General features: G+C 40.4%; 1 pseudogene across 1 annotated transcript; it reads left to right on the top strand.

Annotated features, from left to right (window-relative positions):
* The first annotated feature begins 23,028 nt into the window (after window positions 1-23,028).
* On the top strand, window positions 23,029-23,626 carry LOC308616050 (COMM domain-containing protein 2-like; annotated as a pseudogene). Its single transcript has one exon. The product of its transcript is annotated as a COMM domain-containing protein 2-like (transcript).
* Window positions 23,627-23,898: the final 272 nt, after the last annotated feature.

Here is a 23,898-nt window from a genome sequence, read left to right on the forward strand (position 1 = left end):
AATCGTTTTTGTCATTTAACAGTATCTCTCAGAGATTGTCATAATAGAAAGAGATTCTTTATTCTTTTGAGTTGTGGTATAGTATTTCTTTTTTTTAATTTTATTTTTTTATTTTTGACTGCATTGGGTCTTCATTGCTGTGCATGGGCTTTCTTTAGTTGCAGCGAGTGAGAGCTACTCTTCATCACAGTGCGCGAGCTTCTCATTGCGGTGGCTTCTCTTGTTGCAGAGCACGGGCTCTAGGTACATGGGCCTCAGTAGTTGTGGCTCGTGGGCTTCAGTAGTTGTGGCTCGTGGGCTCTAGAGCACAGGCTCAGTAGTTGTGGTGCATGGGCTTAGTTGCTCAGCGGCATGTGGGATCTTCCCAGACCAGGGCTCGAACCCGTGTCCTCTGCATTGACAGGCGGATTCTTAACCACTGAGCCACCAGAGAAGCCCGTGTATAGTATTTCATAATGTGGGTATATGGAATAATTTTCCCTTACTCTTACTAATAAGGATTAAGATTATCTGTAACTTTTTGACATTAAAAAATAATGCTAAATTGAGCATCCTTGAGTGTGTATCTTTGTGCACATGTGAATGTAATTCTCAAGAACAGATAACTAGAACTGGAATTGCTGGGTTGAAAAGTATAGTTACAGTAAATTTTGATAGATACTTCCAAAATGCCCTTTAAAAATTTCTACCAAGAGTATATGAGAATTACTGTTTTTTCATACTTTTGTCAACACTGGCTATTATCAGTTTTTAAAAAATTGTTAATTTAGGCAATGATATCCCACGTTTGTATTAATTTATTAAACATCATGTTTTAATCTTTATTTTAAGCCTCTTTTGGCCATCCTTCCCCAGTTTGGAGATTTTTATTAAATTTTATTAGAACAGAATGTGAGTAAAGTGTGGTTGCTGAGAAGTTGGACTGTTCTTTATAACAATAGTCTTCTAAGGCAGGTCTAATTACTTCACACTGTCTGTAACATTGGGTCTTGGAATTTGGAGGGCTGAGCCATCCCAGCTTCCTGTCTGAGAGGAACCAGACCTGGGCACCAGACAAGATGATTGAAAAAGCTTTCTATTATTTGGGATGCTGGAACAGGGCTTCACACCTGCCTGGCTTACTCTCCAAATCCCCTGTTAAGTTTAACTCCACCCAGCCAGTTTGAACAGAGGCAGAGCATGCTGAGAACTTCCCCAAAGGCAGAAAAACCTGCCCCGGAATGTCTGCATCCAGAGAAGCTGTGCCAAGATTTCCCTGGCAAACAAGCTTTAGGCAAAGCTGAAGTTGGTTTGCCAATGTGAAATAGCTTGGCTTCTCAGTATGATTGGACCATGATTGTAGCATGGATAGAGAATATGTGGTGAAAATGAGGCTATGATCAGATGTGGGCTGCAGACCCGAAACTAGTCCTGTATCTTTACTTTTTGTATAGATAACCAATATTTTTGTTCATTTCTCTAGGGGGAAAAAGAGTCATGGTCCCTATTACTGAGATGCACCTATTGTGATAAAGAGGCATGCTCCTTGTTCCTAAAATCTCCCAAAGCTACTGAGAAAATAGGTGTTGTTATGTCTAGTTGAAATTTATAATATGATTGACAAGATGAAACATCTTCACATAAAGTGACTCGAACACTTAAAAAAGCAATGTATAATGAATTTGGTATAAGTACTTTAGCACAGAAGGGAGCAATATAAGTAGTTAATTTGGACACAGTTTTAAGAGGCAATCTTTAGCATTTTGGAGCCTAGAAAGTTGGCTCCCTTCCATTCTTTCCACTTAATTTTCCATGCTTGCTTATCCCAGGTATCTACTTCACAGTGACAAGAGATGGAAAGCCAGCCAGTACCCCAGACTGGCTCTGCTTCCCAATCCGTTGTTTCAGAGAGAAGGGCCAGGTCCTGTTCAGCATGATAGGTTTTAGCTTAGACTATTTATCTTCCCTGACTCTGACAGATCCCCTTATCTGTGGGATTCAATTTAATTCAGCCTCTTTATTGAGAAACTCTTTAGTGTCAAGGAGCTATATGATGAATGCTACAGGGAGATTTAAATACTAGTTGATAGGAGCATGTAGGAGGGGCTATTTATTTTGTATATGTTGAGTTCATGCAACTTATGGGACATCTAGAAAAAGATAACCAGTAAGCCATTGGGTGGATAGATCTAGAAATTAAGAGAATGGACTGAGATGATGACGGTAAATTTGGGATTCAGCAAAATGTGGTTTACTTGAAACTTTGGGATGAGATCCCCCAGAGAGAGAAGGATGAGGGTGAAGAACAATTGTATGGAAAATATCCAGTTTTAAAGAGAGAATAGCAGCAAAGCTAGTGAAAAACGGAGGAAGCACAACCTTATCAAAATGTTATAATCAGGGACTTCCATGTTTACTTAATGTAGAGTAAAAGTGACCAGATTCACCCTTCCACCTGAATAAAAACCATCACCAACAACAAAACAGAAAAATATTGTAAAACAACAGGTTTCAAGATACTGGACATAAAGCAGGAAAAAAAACAGTGATTCACATGGGATAGGAATAAATGAGGTAATCCCTAAAATTGCTCCAGCTACTGTCCTGAATTTCTAGGTTGCAGCACAGAGACAACACTGCCAGTGCCTGGGACTCTGTGAGTTGAAGAGATGAAGTAGAGAGTCTGGGGAGATTAAGGTAGCTAGGGTTCACAGGAAAGAACACTGGAATGAGAGAACTGCACAGAAAGAGAACTTCAGAAATCTGAAGATGGTGTTCCTCAAGTATTCAGGTGAGTACTGATTAGTGCATGCATGTGAGAAGACTATCCAAAACCAAGGAAAGAATCACCTGAAATTAATAAAGGAACACTCCCTAAGACATATATACAGGGCAAGGATTAATGCTTCTTCTTGCCAGCTAGAGTGGAAAATCTTAATTGGATATCAGGAAGAATACTTGAAAGGGTTCTACTTTAGTAGCATGGTAAAATTAACCCTAGAGTAAATTCACCTAACAAAACTTAAAGCCAAGACCAAAAGGATCAAACTCTCTTCAAGTAACATAACATGTCACAGAACAAAGCTCAAGAATATTTATAGGAATACAAAAATATCCAATGGCCAACAATGTAAGATACACAATATCTTATATTCAACCAAAATTACCAGCTAATCAGTTGAAACTGTTTCAGAAATAAAACAGATGATAACAATAGTAGACAAAGATATTAAGACACTGTTATAACTCTATTCCATATACTCACAAATCTAGAGGGAAGATTGAAAATATGAATTAGTCATGAAAGATGTAAAAACAGAGCCAACTCAAACTTTTAGAGATGAAAACTACAGTGTTTGAGATGAAAATACACTGAATGGGATTAATACCAGATTAGATATTGCAAAAGAAAATACCGGTGAACTTGACTACATAGAAATGATCCAAAATTAAATATATATACATATATATATATATATATATATATATATATATATATATATATCAGTGAGTTATAGGAAAAAATACAAGCAGCCTAACATACATGTACTTTAAGTCCCTAAGAGAGGTGGAGAGAACATTTTATATATTTTTTTTAATTAATTTATTTTATTTTTATTTATTTATTTTTTGGCTGTGTTGGGTCTTCATTGCTGTGTGCAGGATTTCTCTAGTTGCGGTGAGTGGGGGCTACTCTTCATTGCAGTGAGCGGGCTTCTCATTGCAGTGGCTTCTCTTGTTGCGGAGCACAGGCTCTAGGCACACGGGCTTCAGCAGTTATGGCTTGAGGGCTCTAGAGCGCAGGCTTAGTAGTTGTGGCACACAGGCTTAGTTGCTCTGCGGCATGTGGGATCTTCCTGGACCAGGGTTTGAACCCACGTCCCCTGCATTGGCAGGCGGATTCTTAACCACTGAACCACCAGGGAAGCCCCAACATTTTTTAAAAGAATTTAAAGTTTTTCCAATTTTGATAAAAATTTTCCAATTTTAATGAAAACTACAAACCCACAGATCACAAACCTTAATTAACACCAAGCACAAAAAAGATTCAGAAAACTGCATTATGGCACTTCGTAATGAAATTGCTCAAAACTAATGATAGAATACCCAAAGTAGATAGAGAAACAAAAGCACATTACATACAAAGAAACAAAGATATGGATGACAGCAGGTTTCTCATTAGAAACAATTTAAAAATGAAGGCAGTGGGACAACATCTCTAAGTACTGAGAGAACAACAACAACAAAAAACTATAAAGACAGAATTGTATACCCAGTGAAAATATCTTTCAAACTAAAGATGAAATAAAGGCATTTTCATGTATACAAAAACTGAGTGAACTCATCACCAGAACACTTGCACCACAAAAAAAGTTAAATTAATGTTAAAGGAAATCCTTTACACAGAATGAAAATGATTCTAGATGGAAATTTCTACACAAAGGCATGAAGAGCACCAGATATAGTAACTATATGGGTGCATGTATACAATTTTTCTTATTAAGTAAATGTTGCTAAAAGAAAGTTGATTGCTTAAACAATGATAATATTAATGTAGTCTGGGCTTTATTTCATAGGTATAGGTAAAATGTATGACAAAAATAGCAAAAAGCCTCAAAGGACAGAAATGAAGTATAGTATTCTAAGGTCTTACACAGAAAGTGTTATAACATCATGTGAAGCTAGAGTTTAATAAGTTACACTGTATATTATAAACCTAAAGCAACCAATAAAATAAAAAAGAGTTATAGCTAATAAGCCAATAAAGAAGATAAAGTGAAATCATAAAAATAATTAATGCAAAAAACACGGTTTAAATATAAAGACAAAAATAGATTAAAGGTTAAAGGTTGGGAAAGATATGCTAACTCTAATCAAAAGCTACTTGAGTGAGTATATTCATCTCAGACAAAGTAGCATTCAGAGAAAACAGTTTTACCAGAGATAAAAAGGTTATTTTACGGTGATAAAGGGCCCAGTTTACTGAGAGGACATAACAATCCTAAATAAATAAAGCCCCTAATAACAGAACTTTAAAATACATGAAGAAAAACTGATAGAACTACAAAGAGAAATAGAAAAAAAAATTATGCTGAGAGAAATAACTCCATCTCAGTGATTGGTAGAACAAGCAGAGAGAAAGGCAAAGAGTATGTAGTAGACTTGGACAATCCTATTAACAAACTTGTTCTGACATTTGTAAAACACTCCACCCAACAACAGTAAAATGCACATGCTTTTCAAGTGTACACAGAAAATTTATCAAGATAGACCATATTCTAAGCCATAAAACAAGTTTCAGTAAATTTAAAAGGATTAAAGTCATACAAAGTATGTTCTCTGACCACAGTGAAATTAAATTAGAAATCAATCATGGAAAGATGTATAGAAAATCCCCAAATATTTAGAAACTAAATAGTACTCTTCTAAAAAACCTCTGAGGCAAAGAAGAAATAAAAAGAGAAATTAGAAAGTATTTTGAACTGTATGAAAATGAAAACACACCATATCAGCATTTGTGGAATGTTGCTAGAGAGGTACTTAGGAGAAATACTATAGCAAGAGATGACTGTTGTAGAAAAGAAAAAAGGTCTCAGATCAATGCATTCATCTTCTTCCATAAGAAACTTGAAAAAGAACAAATTAAAACCAAACTCAGTATAGAAAGGAAATAATAAAGACTAAAGAAGAAATCAATGAGATATAAAACGAACAACCAAAAAACAAACAAAGAGAAAATCAATGAAATAAAACTGGTTCTTTGAGATCATTAAAATCGATCAAGTGTATCCAAACTGCTGAGGGAAAAAGAGAGAACACACACATTACCAAAATAAGGAACCACTGGGGTAATATCACTACAGATTCTACAGATATTAAAAGAATAAGGGAGATGTTGTGAACAACTTTATGCCTATAAATTGAACAACTTAGATATATTGCATGAATTTTCTTGAAAGCTACAAACTACCAAAGCTCATTCAAGAAGAAATAGATAGGGCTTCCCTGGTGGCGCAGTGGTTGAGAGTCTGCCTGCCGATGCAGGGGACACGGGTTCATGCCCCGGTCCGGGAAGATCCCACATGCCGTGGAGCGGCTGGGCCTGTGAACCATGGCCGCTGAGCCTGCGCGTCCGGAGCCTGTGCTCCGCAACAGGAGAGGCCACAACAGTGAGAGGCCCGTGTACTGCAAAAAAAAAAAAAAAGTCATTTTGGAGTGGGCTGAAAGGGAAGGAGGGGCAAGTGACTTCCTTTGGAATGTATATTCTAAGACCCTCAGAGTTGCCTCCATACTCTCCCTACCGTCCCCAGCTCCTTGTGGAGTCACTGCGAAGTAGATTTCTGCACATCCATCAGTCTGCATATTCTACTTGGCTTTGGATATCTCTAATTGGATTATTAGCAGTTGGGAGTCTTTCTGTTGCCTTGGCTTATATCTCCGATTGTGTCCAGAAGAAGGAGGTTTGATGGGGAAGTTTCCGTAGGTACAAAGTTCCTCCGAGGCTGGACCTCCCTGTTCAGGGCCCAGTTTTATGATATTTGAGGGAGTTCAGGTCATTTCGATCATTTTCACCAATAAAACTAGCTTTGTTGCTTTTTTCTGTACATAAATTTACAAATACTTAAAAAGATAAGACACTACATAAAGATTTGAAGAAAAAAGTAAAGAGAACTGACTTTTACTGCCTGTGATAACCACTGTCAATTTGATAACCACCTTCCATTTGTCATTATATATATATATATATATATATATGCATATATATGCATATATATATATATATATATATATATGCATCCACAATTGCACAAATGGGATCATAATTTGTTGTAGGCAGTGCCCTCAAAGATATCCACATCCTAATCCCCAGAACCTATGAAGATGTTACATTACATGGCAAATGGGAATGAAAATAGCAGATAGAACTAAGGTTGTTAATCAGCTGACCTTAAAATAGGAAGATTATCTTGGATTATTCAAGTGGGCCCAACATAGTCACAAGCGTCCTTCAATGTGGGCAGTGGGGGCGGAAGAGTCAGTGTCAAAGCGATGTGATGTGAGAAAGACTCCACCAAGTCATTGCTGGCTTTGGAGATGGAGAAAGGGGCCACCAGCCAAGGAATGTGGGTGGCCCCTAAAGACTGGAAAAGCATGTAAAACTAATACATGCTGTAACTACTGTTATTATGAAAGATACTTCCCCCCCTAAGTTTCTCAACCTTCCTTTCCTTGTCTCTACATCCCCAACACAAAAAACAGTCTTAATGACAGTATTGGGTTGGCCAAAAGGTTCGTTGGTTTTTTTCTGTAAGACAGCTCTAGTAGCTCTTAGTTGTCTTTAACTTCATTTGAAACAATTTTGTTAGATTGTATATGACAGCTGTCATGTCAGTGTGCTTTTTAAAAAAAGACATCAAAATTGGTGAATTTTTGTATAGCAATTTTAATATTGAAGATGGAAGAAAAAAAGCAAGATTTTCGGCATATTATGCTTTATTATTTCACGCAAAGTTAAAATGCAACTGAAATGCAAAAAAAGGTTTGTGCAGTGTATGGAGAAGGTGCTGTGACTGATTGAACGTGTCAAAAGTGGTTTGCGAAGTTTCATGCTAGAGATTTCTCGCTGGATGATGCTCCATGGTTGTGTAGACCAGTTGAAGTTGATAGAGATCAAATTGAGACACTAACTGAGAATAATCAACATTATACCACACGGGAGATAGCCGACATACTCAAAATATCCAAATCAAGCATTGAAAATAATTTGCACCAGCTTGGTTATGTTCATCGCTTTGATGTTTGGGTTCCACATAAGTTAAGTAAATAAAATCTTCTTGACCATATTTCTGCATGCGGTTCTCTACGTAAACGTAATGAAAACGTTCCTTTTTTAAAACAAATGTTGACGGGTGATGAAAAGTGGATACTGTACAATAATATGGAATGGAAGAGATCGTGGGGCAAGTGAAATGAACCACCACCAACCACACCAAATAAAGGTCTTCATCCAAAGAAGGTGATGTTGTGTATATGGTGGGATTGGAAGGGAGTCCTCTATTATGAGCTCCCCTGGAAAACCAAACGATTAATTCCAACAAATACTCCCAATTAGACCAACTGAAAGCAGCACTCGACAAAAAACGTCCAGAATTAGTCAACAGAAAATGCATAATCTTCCATCAGGATAATGCAAGACTGTATGTTTCTTTGATGACCAGGCAAAAACTGTTACAGCTTGTTTGGGAAGTTCTGATTCATTCACTGTATTCACCAGACATTGCGCCTTTGGATTTTCTATTTATTTAGGTCTTTACAAAATTCTCTTAATGGAAAAAATTTCAATTCCCTGGAAGACTTTAAAAGGCACCTGGAACAGTTCTTTGCTCAAAAAGATAAAAAGCTTTGGGAAGATGGAATTATGAAGTTGCCTGAAAAATGGCAGAAGGTAATGGAACAAAAAGGTGAATATGTTGTTCAATAAAGTTCTTGGTGAAAATGAAAAATGCATCTTTTATTTTTACTTAAAAACCGAAAGCACTTTTTGGCCCAGTACCTTTTCATACACTTTCATGCTTATACAGTCACACACACACACACACACACACACAGATGATTTTGAAATTATTTTATAAAAATGGAAGCACAGTTCCTATCTGCATCACACTTAAACTTTTCAGATTGTTTTTACAATTAAATATGGCTACAGGTGATACAGTTGGGACCGGAGTCAGCCTGCCTTACAAGGATTTTCTTGGTTGTCTGAATGGAGCCTACGGATAAAGCTGACATCATAGAAAGTAGAAAGGAGAGATGCAGAGAGTCCAAGCTACTGGAGAGGGTGTTTGAGCTCTTGCATCAAGCATTGCTGTCTGTACTTGAGAGCCACTTCTGGACTTTTCAGCTTCATGGGTCAATACATTCCCTTTATATGTAAGCCATTTTGAAGAGAATTTTTTGGTAACGTAGCAATACATTGTCCTAACTGAGATATAAACTCTAAAGAGTCTGTTCCTCTTTGGCTACTATACTATTACAAGGTTTGGGAGGCTAGATGGCTTATCAGCTCCTTCCCCTACCCTACCACCTTTCAAACCCTGCCTACTATTTTAGTCAAAAGACAGAAACCCAGTGAAACAGCCTGTCACATACCAAAAACAAAACAAAACAAAACAAAACAAATAAAAAGGTTTATAAGCTCATGAAACCAGGAAGTAGAGAACCAGGAAACACCACAGAAGCTGCCCTCTCAGCCCTCTCAGCTTAATTATCTTTCCATTTTCTCTGAGCAGCTCTCTTCAGTGGACTGGAACTGTGACTGCAGGCAGTGCTCAGCTCATGTCCTCAAAGTATTGCAAGCAAATAAGAAGGAGCACTTCTCAGTCGCAACTTTGGTTTGGAAAAATCTAGGGCAAGGATTCTGATTGGCTGGCTTGGGTCATGTGCTCACCCCTTGGACTAATCTCTGTGCACAGGTGATGAGAAGCTACAATTGGCCCAGCCTGGTCACTGATCCACCTCCATGGCCATAGCGCAGACATTTCCACAGGATTATCATGAGTGCATTATAGACAAAGTTGACAGGTGATAGAGGAGACTGAATCCAAGAAAAGTAAATCAGAGAACTCTTGGATTTTCAGTCTTCCCCTGTTGGGTTTCTGAGGTTTCTTACTAAAATACTAGTGAAATTTAGGACAAAGTGAGGTACTTATGATGTACCATTAAGTGAGGAAAAACAAGATACAGACAAGTAACATGAGATGCATGATTTGTCTCAGAAATTTAACTTTTAACATAGGTTGAGGCCAGAGGCTAAGACTGAAGACCCTTCTTGCCCCATGGCATGCTCCCTGATAGGCTGGTAATTTTTAGCGGTTGCAGGCCCACCTCTGGGCATAAATGCCTTGCAGATGCTCATGTTCCTAGAGTTCTCCTGGGATGATGGTTCTGCTGTTGTCTGTTCTGTCCCTTCCTGCTGGACGAGTCCTAGTCCTCCTCCTGGCATAAGACTGGATGGCATTTTGAGTCAAGCTGTCTCTTGGAAGCTGAAGCTGTTATGAGAGGCTGGGTAGGGAGGGTGGGACAACTGGCATTCAGCTGAGTGGGAAGATGAGGAACAGCTTGCCAGCTGCTCAAGAGAGTGTTTGCAAAGTATGTGAAAGATAAAGGAAAAATCATGAAAAGTGTGTGTGTTTGTGTAACTGAGTGTGTCCATATAACATTCAGTTTATTTATTTATTTATTTATTTATTTATTTTAATTTATTTATTTTTGGCTGCACTGGATCTTCGTTGCCGCACACGGGCTTTCTGTAGTTGTGGCGAGCGGGGGCTACTCTTCGTTGTGGTGCACGGGCTTCTCATTATGGTAGCTTCTCTTGTTGCGGAGCACTGGCTCTAGGCACGTGAGCTTCAGTAGTTGTGGCACGCGAACTCAGTAGTTGTGGTTCGCGGGCTGTAGAGCGCAGGCTCAGTAGTTGTAACACATGGGCTTAGTTGCTCCGCGGCATGTGGGATCTTCCTGGACCAGGACTTGAGCCCGTGTCCCCTGCATTGGCAGGCAGATTCTTAACTACTGTGCCACCAGGGAAGCCCCAGTTTATTTATTTAAAACGCTTTGTTCTTTAACAACCAGACTCTTCTGTCTTCTGAATGTTTCTAGAACCCGTGCTCTCTTCCTTGAGATCATCCTCCTATACAAGCCTAGAGAAGAGACTAAAGGCCTGGGAGCCCCAAACCTTCCACAGATGATGGGTGGCCTCTCTCTCTCTGAGGCCTCCATCATGCCATTTAAAACCTGTCAATGCTTACAGTACCTCTGTGTCCATGAAGTAGTCCTTGTCTCTTTCTCATTTATGTACCTTAGGTGGGTAATTTAAGCTGTTTTGTAGGTAGGTCCCAGTGACTTGCTCATTTCAGGTTTACTTCAGCTACCAGTCCTAATGATGAAACAGACACTGCTTATTAGCTCCTATTATGTGTGTAGACTGTGGAGTCAGACACCTTGACTTCAAATACTGGTGCTTCCAGCTGCTAACTTGGAGGTGTCTCTTAAATGCCTTGGGCTTCAGATTTCTCACCTGGAGAATGGAGCTAAAAAGTAGTACGCAATACCATAGAGATTTTCAGAGCAGTCGGTGTAGATAATAAATGGAAAGGGTGTAAACTGGCGCCTAACATGCAGCAAACACTCAACAAATGTTAGCTATTGATACTAATCCTCATAACCTTCTTAAGAAGGGTATATTGTTTGCATTTTAGAAATGAAACAGTTTCAGGGAACAAAATAATAACTGGCTCTGGCTCACACAGATTCTGAGAAATGGAGCCAGAACTCATACTCTTCCCTTCAAATGGCAAAGCTACATCATGTTAAAGGGACACCTCCTTACGAAGTTCATGAGCATTTGGGAAGGCAAATTCCTGCCTGTAAGACTGAGCAAATTACGTAATGCCTCAGAAGCTGTTTCCTCATCTGTGTGACGTGAATAATACTATTCTTGCATAACAGTTATTATGATGGTTAAATGAGATAACGTAGTGGAAGTAGTAAATATTCATTTCTTTTTAGCCTCCTTTCTTACTTTTAATTGGAAGCAGAACACAATAGGATGGAAAAGGTAGATTTCCTACCTAAGAACATGTTCTCAAATGATAAATTCTTTTTGGTTTATTTCATGTTGTAGATCGTCTGCATTCCCATCTCTTCATGATGTTGGAGAATCAGCAGCTGCTGATTCAACTTTTTTTTACCCAAACTGTCTCTTTCCTTGTTTGGAAGGACATGAGATGTGTGTGCAGCAGTAGATGGTATGGGTCAGTGACAAGCATTGGACAGGGATTCAGAACATTGGCACCCAGCCCGGCTGTGCTGTCACCCACTGTGTGTGACCTTGTCAATCGCTGAATGTTATTGGGATCCCATTTCCTCATTTTAAAACGTAGGCAATGATGTGTCATTTGATGTCCTCACATGATTATTGTTAAGGACACATGAAAGATGAAGGAAAAAATAAAATCAAGATGAATAACATGCTTATAAAAACCCAGGGAGGGCTTCCCTGGTGGCACAGTGGTTGAGAGTCTGCCTGCCGATGCAGGGGACACGGGTTTGAGCCCCGGTCTGGGAGGATCCCACATGCCGCGGAGCGGCTGGGCCCGTGAGCCATGGCCACTGAGCCTGCGCGTCCGGAGCCTGTGCTCCGCAACGGGGAGAGGCCACAACGGTGAGAGGCCCGCGTACCGCAAAAAAAAAAAAAAAAAAAAACAGGGATTTTTACTGATGTCAGACCCAACTTGATCGCTCTTCTTGGGTACTTCCCTGCTTGTTACTAGCAAGGCACCATGGAGGGCTGAACTTGGCATCTACATGCCACAGTTCAAAAGTTAGCTCTAGGACCTTGGCAGGTCACATCTCTTTTCTGGACTTACATTTCCTTCTCTGTGAAACTGGAGCCATTACCCCTGCCCTCCCTACCAAAAGATTTGTCACGAAAATCAGGTGAAATCATGGATGTGAAAGAGTTTTACCAACTGTGTGATATCACGTAAACTGTCCAGTACCCAGAACAGGGAGTCATCCTATGCATTTACGTTATATGAACTAGAGAGCCTCTGGTTTTCCTTCTTACCCTGAGAACTTTACAGACCCTGCCCCATTCCCTGCTCTCTTAGTTTCTCCATCACTTCTATTCCCAGCTTCGAAATAGCACACCATTCCTCTAGCTTTAGTTTGTCTTGAGTGGATAGCCAAAGGCAAGTTGACTGGTGACATTCAGACTGACCTGGTGACTGGTGGTTTCAGACTATTAGATGCTCAGCCAGGGACAGTCAGAGGTGAACAAAGCAAGGAAAGCTTGGGATAACAGCAGCCTGATTCCAAGGCTGAGGGATAGGGATTTCTGTCCAGAAATGATAGTCAAAATATTTAACAACCTGTAGGCAGGAAAATCGGGCAATGCCACCTTGGTAACGGAGCAGGTCCCAAGAGCCCCCTGCAGTATCAGGTGATACCCTTTGGTTGCTGGGTGGTGTGGAGGTCTTGGTCACAGGAAGTGTGATGGTGGAGCACGCAGGAGACTGGGAGCAATGGATATTAACCAAGCAGTTTGCAAGTCTTTCAGTATTTTCAGTGTAATATAACTATTTTAGTGCTGCCTTAGCTGAGACTATAAGCTTCTTCCCCAGGTATAACAAACATGAACCTTATATTTAGAATCTCTAAGGAGTTGGGTAATGTGTCTGGAGCTGCTTCCTCCTTTTCCTCCTCCTTCACTTTTCTCCCTCTCCCCTCCCTATTCATCTCCATCTCCTCCTCTACCTCTCTCCCTGCTCCCCTTCTTCATAGCTACTTTTAACACAATATGAAAGAAAAACCAAAACACATGGAAAAAAGATGAATGCATTCCTGCACATTTGGAATCCTGGTCAGATTTTGGCCCTCTCCCTTCTCAGTCATTATATTAAACCAATCTAATTCTCTCTTTAGCCTTTTTTTAAAAAAAAAAAAAAACCTGTTTATAATTCAACCACAGGGTTAAGTAAACAATTTGATTCAAACAGGAACAAGACGCCTCCTTTTCTCCCCCAGCCTTCCTCTTAGGGCAAGACTTGAAGGTTTTCTTTCTAGAAAGGGATTTGTAGCTGCCACGAAGAATAATGGGGGACCCAAAGAGATGATTAATTAGGTCTGGTGTCCAGACCAGGATGCAATAAAGAACATTCCTGGAAAAAATTCAAACACTTTTACATGAAAAAAGTTGAACTTAAACTATTTTTGTACAACAAGCTGTTTGTTGTTGTTGTTTTTCCCAAGATGAGCGTATCTGATTTGAGATTTAAAAGGCCACCTAAAGAAATTCCAGGGAGTGTGGCATCTGGACCAGTCTGTTTGAATCCCTACTCTACCACTTACTAGCTGTGTGAACTTGGCAAATAACTTAATCCCTGCTCCTCAGTTTTCTCATGTGAAAAATGTGAAAGAGGAAATAGTTCCTATGTCCAGGCTGGTGTGAAGGTTAAATGAGATCATTCATTACCATGCTTAGAGCATTGGATTAACATGTAGTAATTGCTCAGTAAATATTTGTATTAGTCAAGGTTCTCCAGGGAAATAAAACAAAAAGGATATGTGTGTGTGTATGGTGAGAGAGACAGAGATATTATGGAGGCTGAGAAGTCCCATGATCTGCCATCTGCAAGCTGGAGACCCAGAAAACCAGTGGTGTAATTCCAGTCTGTGTCTGACGCCCTAAGAACCAGGGGAGCTGATGGTGTAAATCCCAGTCCAAGGACAGAAGACTACCGTCCCAGCTATCACACGGTGTCACTTCCACTGCATTGTATTCATCAAATTAGCCATAAAGTCTTGCCCGATTTCAAGGGGAGGGAAAATAGATTCCACTTCTTAATGGGGAGTGACAAAGTTCTGGAGGAACATGTGGGACCTGAGATATTGCTGTAGCCATTTTTTTGAAGTCATGACCTTCTATGGTTTATAAGCTCTTAAATTCCCGGGATGGGAGAGACCATCACATACTTGCAACTTCTAGATTAACTGCCAATTGAAGTGGCTCTGGGGCCTCTTGAATTGATACTCTGAGTGTGGCCCTGTCCTTTTAAGGTTTCTCCCAATTGTTTTTCTCTGGCAAGAAAGTTAAGACCTACAACAGAGAATCCTTTCACATGTTCCCTGTCTTGCTTCAGGCTACAAACCTTCCACAATAAATTCTGCCCTTAAAAGTTAAAAGATTCGGGGCTTCCCTGGTGGCACAGTGGTTGAGAATCCGCCTGCCGATGCAGGGGACGTGGGTTCGTGCCCCGGTCCGGGAGGATCCCACATGCCACGGAGCGGCTGGGCCCATGAGCCATGGCCGCCGAGCCTGCGCGTCCAGAGCCCGTGCTCCGCAACAGGAGGGGCCACAGCAGTGAGAGGCCTGCGTACTGCAAAAAAAAAAAGTTAAAATATTCAACTAAGCACATCTTCTGCCTTTTTGATTAAAGTGTATTGATCCCCCCACTCCCAACTTTTGGATCCCAAGTTCCTGCCAAGTTGATGACATGGAGCAACGTGTTTCCTTAGGACTTCTTACAGGAAGGCAGATCAGACTGGGGACCTGAATTAATATCCCAAGTAAGAAAAGCAGTTGACCTTCGTTCAGGAGAGTCGCTTGTAAGGAACATTCATCTCTACCCATTTATGTGCTCAGGTCTCTATCCAGAGACATTCCACATAAATATTTTAACCTGGTGATGGTGATGACATGTTCTATTTTTCTCTGCCACAAGAGTAAAAGATTCTGTCGTAGGGGTCAGTTGATGTATTTTACTGTCTTTGGTACTCAAACTACTAAAGATTGTGAACTAAAATTATTTTGTAGTAGATTTGAATGAGATATTTCACTCTTTCTTTCCTGTTCTTAAATCAGCTTCCTCTAGTTTCACCCCATCTGCAGAGAAGTCAGGAAATTTTAATGTAGTCATGACTGTGGTGGTGGTGGCAGGTCATGGGGGTGAGTTGGGATGAAGAGGATACTTTCCTCTTCTCAGGGTTGTACATCTTGTCTAGAATATTGGGTTGTGGCTTCCTGTCTTCAGTCCATTGTTATTGCCATTGATACAGTTATTGCTCACTGTCCATGCTGAAGGATCAACAATTACCCAAGGGAAGCTCTTCCCAAGACAAGAGCAGGAGTATAAGGTTGAGTGGAAACCCAAGGCCTTAGATCAGAGATTTGCACTGTCCCTTTCACGGAAATCTTTTATTCAAGCAATTCTCATTTCCAAGCCCAGATTCAAGGGCAGGGAGGTATATTTTCCCGCAGGGAGGCATGGCATGGGTGTGAATGTAGAAAGGCGTGAATAACAGAGGCCAACAATTTAGTCAATCACAGTTCCCCTTCCTTTTTTTTTTTCCTCCCTATAATTTATTTGTTGAAGAAACCAAATAATTTGTCCTGTAGAATTTCCCAGATTCTGGATTTTTCTGATTGCATACTCATAGTAGCATTTGACATATTTCTCTGTTCTTTGCATTTCCTTAAATTGGTAGTTAGATCTAGAGGCTTGATCTGATGTGACTTTTTACAAGGATCCTTTATAGGTAGTGATGTGTACTTTTATCAGGACGAAACATCCCTCTGTCTCTCTCTTTTTTTTTTTTTTTGCAGTACGCGGGCCTGTCACTGCTGTGGCCTCTCCCGTTGCGGAGCACAGGCTCCGGACGCGCAGGCTCAGCGGCCATGGCTCACGGGCCCAGCCGCTCCGCGGCATGTGGGACCCTCCCAGACCGGGGCATGAACCTGCGTCACCCTCATCGGCAGGCAGACTCTCAACCACTGTGCCACCAGGGAAGCCCCCTCCATCTCTCTTTTTGTGTTGTTAGTAGCCACCATTGATCATTGCCTAGATTCATTGTTTAGGTAGGGATTTGCCAAAGGATTTATTTATTTATTTCTTCGTTTATTACTGGGAATCCTTCTATAAAGAAAAGCTTTCCTTCATCAACTGTTTGTTATCTGAGGTACAGGTCCTATAGGAAATCAGGCTAACTGCTTGATTCTTTCCTTTATTTACCAGTTTTCAGAGTATATTTTGTTTTCCCAGCAAGCTCCAAAGATGACATTGAGTATTGTTTTTAGTGTCTTACAAACTCGTGGCATTTAATATATTTGAAGCATTTAATTCCTTGGTATAGTATTATTCATGTCAAGCCTCATATTGCCCCATTTTAGCCAATAGAAGCCTCTTTGAGCTGATTCTTGACCCTCTGATGTACTCTGACAGTGTCCTTGCTTCCAGGTGTGATAAGACTGTTGTTGTTATTCTGTAGGTTCCCAAGTTACTCAGCTGCATTTGGGTGCTAAATTGAAGATAGGCATCAGACTGTTTGGAATAGTGCTTCTGCTAATCTATTAAGAGGTAGGCAGAGGGATTGAATGAGGAAATGGGCATTTGATAGATAAGGTTGTGTTTGTTGACTAGGCTCCAACAAAGAAAGTGGGAGGTCCATATTGAGAGTAGTTTTGGGATTTCAGGACTCTGACATTCCTCTTTACCCCTCTGTTGGTCTGATTCCCCACAGATCTATGACCCAGCGTTCTCTAGGAGCCTTTGGCCAGGCCATTAAATTCATGTAACAGTAACTAATGAGCATAATGGATTCATCTCAGGACAAGGCTTTCTCTGGACAACAAAACATAGCCTTTGGGACCTGGGGCACAGCTTCATTTTGTAGCTGTCTGCCTGCTTGTTCAGATAACCATTTACAGATCAGCCCCTCAGTCTTGGGTTTTGAACAGCTGGTAGCAATTTTCCTGCACTAAATGACTGCTAATTATCCTATACACCACACTTAATTCATGCCTTGTTGGCTGAGTTGTGAGTTCACCTACTCATTGTAATTACTTCTTATCCTCATCCTTTTTTACCACCCCCTTCTCTCTTGTCCCACTTTGCATTTCCAACACCACGATACAGAGAGGTAGATCCAGCTGAACAGAAGTTTCATAGTACTAGCAAGTTTCAGTTGATCAGGAAATGAACTCTGGTTCTCTGCAGCAGACAGAGAAAATGCTGAGAAATGAAAGCTCCAAGGAGGAATTGTCATCCCAGCATCCTATTGAGCTAGAAAACATCTCAACCGGGAGGCTGACACCCTGAGATCTACTAGTAGTGCTTTCGGTGTCAGGCCATGTGCCTTTGACTATATCATTTAATTTAATATCACAGTCTCAGTTTTTTTCACCTTTAGAATGGGGATAGTAGTTCTTTCCCTGGCCACCTCACAGGCTAAAGTGGAATATGTATATTAGTGGTGTTGACCTATTAAGTATTAAAGCTGACAATTTAGGTTTCATGAAGTATTACTGCATCCTCACAGTAAATGGTAAGGGGAAGAAACTCTTCCAGGCATGTGAATAATAACCTGTAATTTTAGAGACTTTTCCCACACATTATCCTACTGAGTCCTCCTAACGAACGTTGAGATGGAGTAGACAACTGGAATTATCCCCGTTATGGGTTGAATTGTGTCCCTCCAAAAGATATGTTGAAGTCCTAGCCCACAGCACCTCAGAGTGTGAGCTTCTTTGGAAATAGGGTTGTTGCAGATGTAATTAGTTAAGGTGAACTCATATTGTGGTGGGTGGATACTTAATCCAACGTGACTGTTGTCCTTATAAGAAGAGGAAAAAGAAGCACACAGGGAGAATGCCTTGTGCCAACACAGAGACTGGAGTGATGCAGCTACAGGCCAAGGAATACCAAGGACTGACAGCCACCACCAGAAGCTAGGAAGAAGCAAGGAAGAATTTTCCCCTACAGACTTCAGATGGAACATGGACCTGCTATCATCCTGATATTGGACTTCTATCCTCCAGAGTTGAGAGAGAATAAATTTCTGTCGTTTTGAGCCACCTAGTTTGTGATACTTTCTTATGGAAGCCTTAGGAAACTAATACAAGCCCCATATTTCTGACCAGTATGCTGAGATTCAAAAAAAATCTAAACAGCATATATTTGCCAAATGCCTACTAAGCACCAGGTAGTCTTTTAGATCATGGTTGTATAGCTCTAAACAAAACAAAGTTAAAATTATGCTGTAGGGTGCATAGCTTGTTAAAGGCAAATACTGTGATGAGACCCAGCTTTCCAGGCTTCCAGATCAGCATTTCTGTTTTGGTTTATTTCAATTACATCCTCCTAAGTAAAGAGTGACTCTAATACTGGCAATGCTTGTACTGCCCGTGAATGTGCTTGGATTTTTTTTCCTATTCTCTAGGGAGCTCAGGAGCTTACCTCTTTACTAGCAAACTTACATTATACTTCCTAAAGACACATTACATGTACTATTATAATCCTCTCTAGCCCTGAGGATGCATACTCTTTTTTTCCTTGGCCCTGAATTTGGAATAAAATAGTCTGATGCAAGAATAGCTGCTTATGATAGAGTAGTTCTGAAGAAAGGAGGGAAAGGGGAATTCCAGATTGCCACACCATTTCTAGTTGAGGAATTGTGAAGGGTTGAGAGTCACTGGCTAAGGGACTTGTGCAGGAAAGTTGCTCCGGAGCACCTGAACTCATTCCTCCATGTATAGGGAAAAACAGAAGAGGGTAGAGTGGACCTGACTCTAGCCCTGCCATGGAGAGAACAAATTCAGCTCCTCAGCTCCCTGGTGATGGGGCTGAGGGACTTGGTGCTTTCACCACTTAAGGGAAAGAAAAGGTAAAGTAAGTGTGTACAGGAACCTTCCTCCATAAGTAAAACCAACCATGGCAATAGCCTTGAAAGACTTATTTCAAGACCTCGTTTCCCTCCCACCTTGACATTTTAATGGGGTTGGCAGCTTGAGCTTCATTGTAATGGAAACCAGAAGACAATCTCCAAAAGTGAAAGGCTACAACGGAGGCTGGGCAGACTTTGTGTCTAAATGTATCAGCCCTGTCCTCAGCAAATGGCAATGTTGCCTGACAGGCAATTAGAGCTGTTCCTAATTGCTTCCATCAAACCTGGCTGTTTGAAATACCTAGAGCCCCATACTAAGCCACGCCTCAGCCAACACTGTTTTCTTGGCTTTGGTTAATGCTTTATTTTTGGCACGCTGGTTTCTGTCTGGCAATCAAATTCATTCTGACCTGTTAAACTTTCTGAAGACCCTCTCTGATCAAAGCCAGGAGACAACTAGGCTCTGTCTTAAGTGGAAGGCTGACAGACAAAGTAGAGTATCTCCTGTTCAACTTGTCAGTTCAAGGGGAGAAGATGAAAGCTCTACTTAGGACTCTGCCCACAGATATACAGTCGATGGTAGACACCTGACAGTGGCATTTTCTTGAACATGTAGTAATGAATATCTGTGTGGGGAGCTCTGAGCACCCATGAGAAAGAATGAATAGGTTTACATTTTAAAGTAAGTCCTGATAGCTTGCTATATAGGAAGCATAATTTTTTTCTTAACCTAAAATGTTTCCAACGTGATTAAATTAGAATTCTTGATATTTCCCTCCACCAGTATCCCCAGCTCAGTAAAGGCCACAACTACACAGAGAACTAGGAGCCATTTTTTGGGTTTTCCATGTTCCTCATTCCCCTATTACTTTTCCTCATCCCCTTTTCCTTTCTTCATCACACTCCTGGACAACTAGCTGGAGAAAACTCTAATTCAAAAAATATATATATATAATATATATATGTGTGTGTGTGTATATATATATATATATATACATATATACATATATATATGAATCACTTTGCTGTACATCTGAAGCTAACACAACTTTGTACATCAACTATACTTCAATAAAAATAAAAAGAGTGGATTTCATTGTGTGTGAATATGCCACAATAAACCTGAATTTTTTTTTTAATGTCCAAAAAAATGCTCCAATCTTAGTGACTGTCTGTATTTGGCTGATGCAGACCTCTGGTCTTTGTGAACAGCTGTATCCCTAGGGAATTTGTTAAAAACAGTCAATGGCAATTGTTTAACATCACAGTTGCCTGTGGTGGCAATATCAGTTGAAGCTAACAAGGGACTGGCAGCCAAAAATCTTTAAAGGAAAAATTGTGGAATGAGCTGTCCATAGGGGAATTTTAAAAGCTATGACAGGGACTTCCCTTGTGGCACGGTGGTTAAGAATCCGCCTGCCAATGCAGGGGACACGGGTTTGAGCCCTGGTCCGGGAGGATCCCACATGCCACGGAGCAACTAAGCCCGTGTGCCACCACAGCTACTGAGCCTGTGCTCTAGATAGAGCCCACGAGCCACAATATTGAGCCCATGTGCCACACTGCTGAAGGCCGCATGCCTAGAGCCTGTGCTCTGCAACAAGAGAAGCCACCACAATGAGAAGCCTGTGCACCATAACTAAGAGTAGCCCCTGCTCACCACAACTAGAGAAAGCCTGCGCGCAGCAATGAAATCCCAATGCAGCCAATAAATAAATAAATAAATAAATTTAAAAAAAAAAAAGTTACGACATATTCCTGGGAATCTAGAAGGCCGTGCATATGTGAAGGTCAGTACACATGCCCAGGAAAGACATGAGAAGACCCCAATCACACATCCGTCTGACCCTGATGATCTGCACAATCAGTAAGTGAAGGCTAAGGCAGAGTTGTCAACTGCCTGTTGGAGTGTTGACAGAATGCCCCAACAAACACACAGAACCTCTGGTGAAGGCTGAGGGACATATTATTTCAAGGCATTTAAGGATATCTCTGTCCAGTCATTAGTTGAACACTAAGCTAACCAAGTAGAGACTTCAGCGGTCCCACACAATAAAGAATACAGACTTCAAAGAATTAATTCTGAAATGTCACTAAGTGAACAGCAGCAATGAGAAACTCTGGGAGGAGAGTAGTATCTGATTTCTAGAGTTGTTACATATCTTATTTTAAATGTTCAGTTTTCCACAAAATTACAATATATGCAAAGAAACAGGAAAGTACAGCTCATATACAAGAAAAAAGGAAGTCAATACAAACTGTCCCTGAGGAATCTCAGACATTGGGCTTACTGGATAAATACCTTAAAGCAGCTACTATAAAAAGTTCAAAGAAATAAAAGAAGCTGTGTAAAAAGTAAAGTATAAAAATTATATTTCCAAAATAAAGAATATCCATATAGAGGTAGAAATTAATTTAAAAAATAAAAATTCTGGAGTTGAAAAATAAAATAACTTAAATGAATAATTCACTAGAGGAGCTCAAGAGCATATTTCAGCCAGCAAAAGAAAGAATCAGCAAACTTGAAGATACATCAATTGAGATTAACTATTTTGAGGAACAGAAAGGAAAAAGAATGAAGAAAAATGAACAGAGCCTCAGAATCTTGTAGGAAACATCAGACCTACCAAAATGGGAATCCTAGAAGGAGAGGAGAAAGAGAAAGGGGAAGAAAGAATATTTGAATAAACAATAGCCAAAATCTCAAATTTGGTGAAAATCATTAATCTACATATTCAAGATGCTCAATGAATCCAAGTAGGAAAACCTCAAAGAGATATACACCTAAATATATCATAGTGAAACTGTTGAAAGACAAAGAGAAAATCTTGAAAGTAGCAAGAGAAAAACAACCAATCATGTTTGTTCTAGGGATCTTCAGTAATAATTAAAACTGATTTCTCTTCAGAATTTTGGAGGCCAGAAAGCAGTGAGATGACATATTCAACGTGCCAAAACAAAGACTATCTATTAGGAATTCTGTGACCAGAAAATTATCCTTCAGTAACAAAGGAGAAATTAAGTAATTCTCAGAAAAATAAAAACAGAGAATTTATTACTAGCAGACCTGCCCTACAAGAAATACTAAAGGAAGTCCTTCAGGCTGAAATAAAAGGACACTAGACAGTAAACTGAATTCACAAGATTTAGGGAGCACCAGTAATGGTAACTACATAGTTACCATTTACATAGATAAATATTATATAAAAGAAAGTATAAATGTATTTTTGTTTGTAATTTTTTTCTATTATCTGATTTTAAAAACACTGCATAAAGCAATAATTATAAAACTATTGATGCGCTTATAATGTGTAAACATGTAATTTGTATGGCAATAATAGCATGAAGAGGGGGAAAGGAATTTTATTTATTTGAGCAGCTTTTTCACATACTATTGAAAATAAGTTGGTATTAATCTGAACTAAATTGTTTTAAGTTAAGATGCCAGGGCAGGGCTTCCCTGGTGGCACAGTAGCTGAGAATCTGCCTGCCAATGCAGGGGACACTGGTTCGAGCCCTTGTCTGGGAAGATCCCACATGCTGCGGAGCAACTAGGCCCGTGAGCCACAACTACTGAGCCTGCGTGTCTGGAGCCTGTGCTCCACAACAAGAGAGGCCGCCACAGTGAGAGGCCCGCGCACCGCGATGAAGAGTGGCCCCCACTCGCCGCAACTAGAGAAAGCCCTCGCACAGAAACGAAGACCCAACACAGCCAAAAATAAATAAATTAATTAATCAATCAATTAATTAATTTAAAAAATAACATGCCAGGGCAACCACTAAGACTAACTTAAAAAAAATATGGATGAAATCGGCCGCCCGGTGAAGATGCCACTGGACCTGTCGGAGGAGCACAAGGAGCGCCTGGCCTTCCTGCCTCAAGTGGACAGCACGGTGGTCTCTGAGTTTGGGCGAATTGTGATAGAGTTCCCGAGGTGAGGCTCGAACCCCAAGATCTACGAAGGCGCTGCGAGAAAGCTCAGCGTGAGTAGTGACACTGTCCAACATGGTGTGGAAGAATTAATATACCTCCTCACTGAAAGTTCAAAGCTTATGATTTGTGAACTGGATTTCCAAGACTGTTTTTGTTCTGTGATTCTCTGAAGAATTGAACAAACTGTTGCTTCAGCTTTATCTGGACAACAGAAAGGAGATCAGAACTATCCTGAGTGAATCAGCACCAGACCTCCCCAGTTACCACAGCCCTTGAATGGCGACTAGAGGTACAGCTTGCAAGCAGAAGCCTCAGGCAACAGATTAAACCAACAGTGACTATAAAGCTCCACCTTAATAGAATGGAGATCATAACACCCAAGTTCTGCAGACACACCCAGCCACCCTGCTCCATTTGGTTCAGCAACTGGAGCAAGCCTTGAAGGAGATGAAAACAGACCACCGTAGGAGAGCTGTGCGCAATATCAAGTAGTCCCAGTTTTAAGGTTTTCTTCCCTTTGAATCGCGTGTGAGTTGATGATATGTAGCAGTTACTTTTCAAAATTCTTTTGATAGCGATAAATACATAGAGATTTCATAAAATTTCTTTTCCTATGTCAAGAAATTGAGGTCATGATCAAAGGCTAAGTAAAGTTCCTTTCCTGGTGCTAAATGTCTTCAGCTTCTTGACAATTAAGATATATTTTGGGGATTCCCTGGTGATCCAGTGGTTAGGACTCAGCACTTTCACTGTGATGGCTGGGG

This window comes from Mesoplodon bidens (genome assembly GCF_964165515.1).
Source record: "Mesoplodon bidens genome assembly, chromosome: 4".
Classification (NCBI taxonomy): domain Eukaryota; kingdom Metazoa; phylum Chordata; class Mammalia; order Artiodactyla; family Ziphiidae; genus Mesoplodon; species Mesoplodon bidens.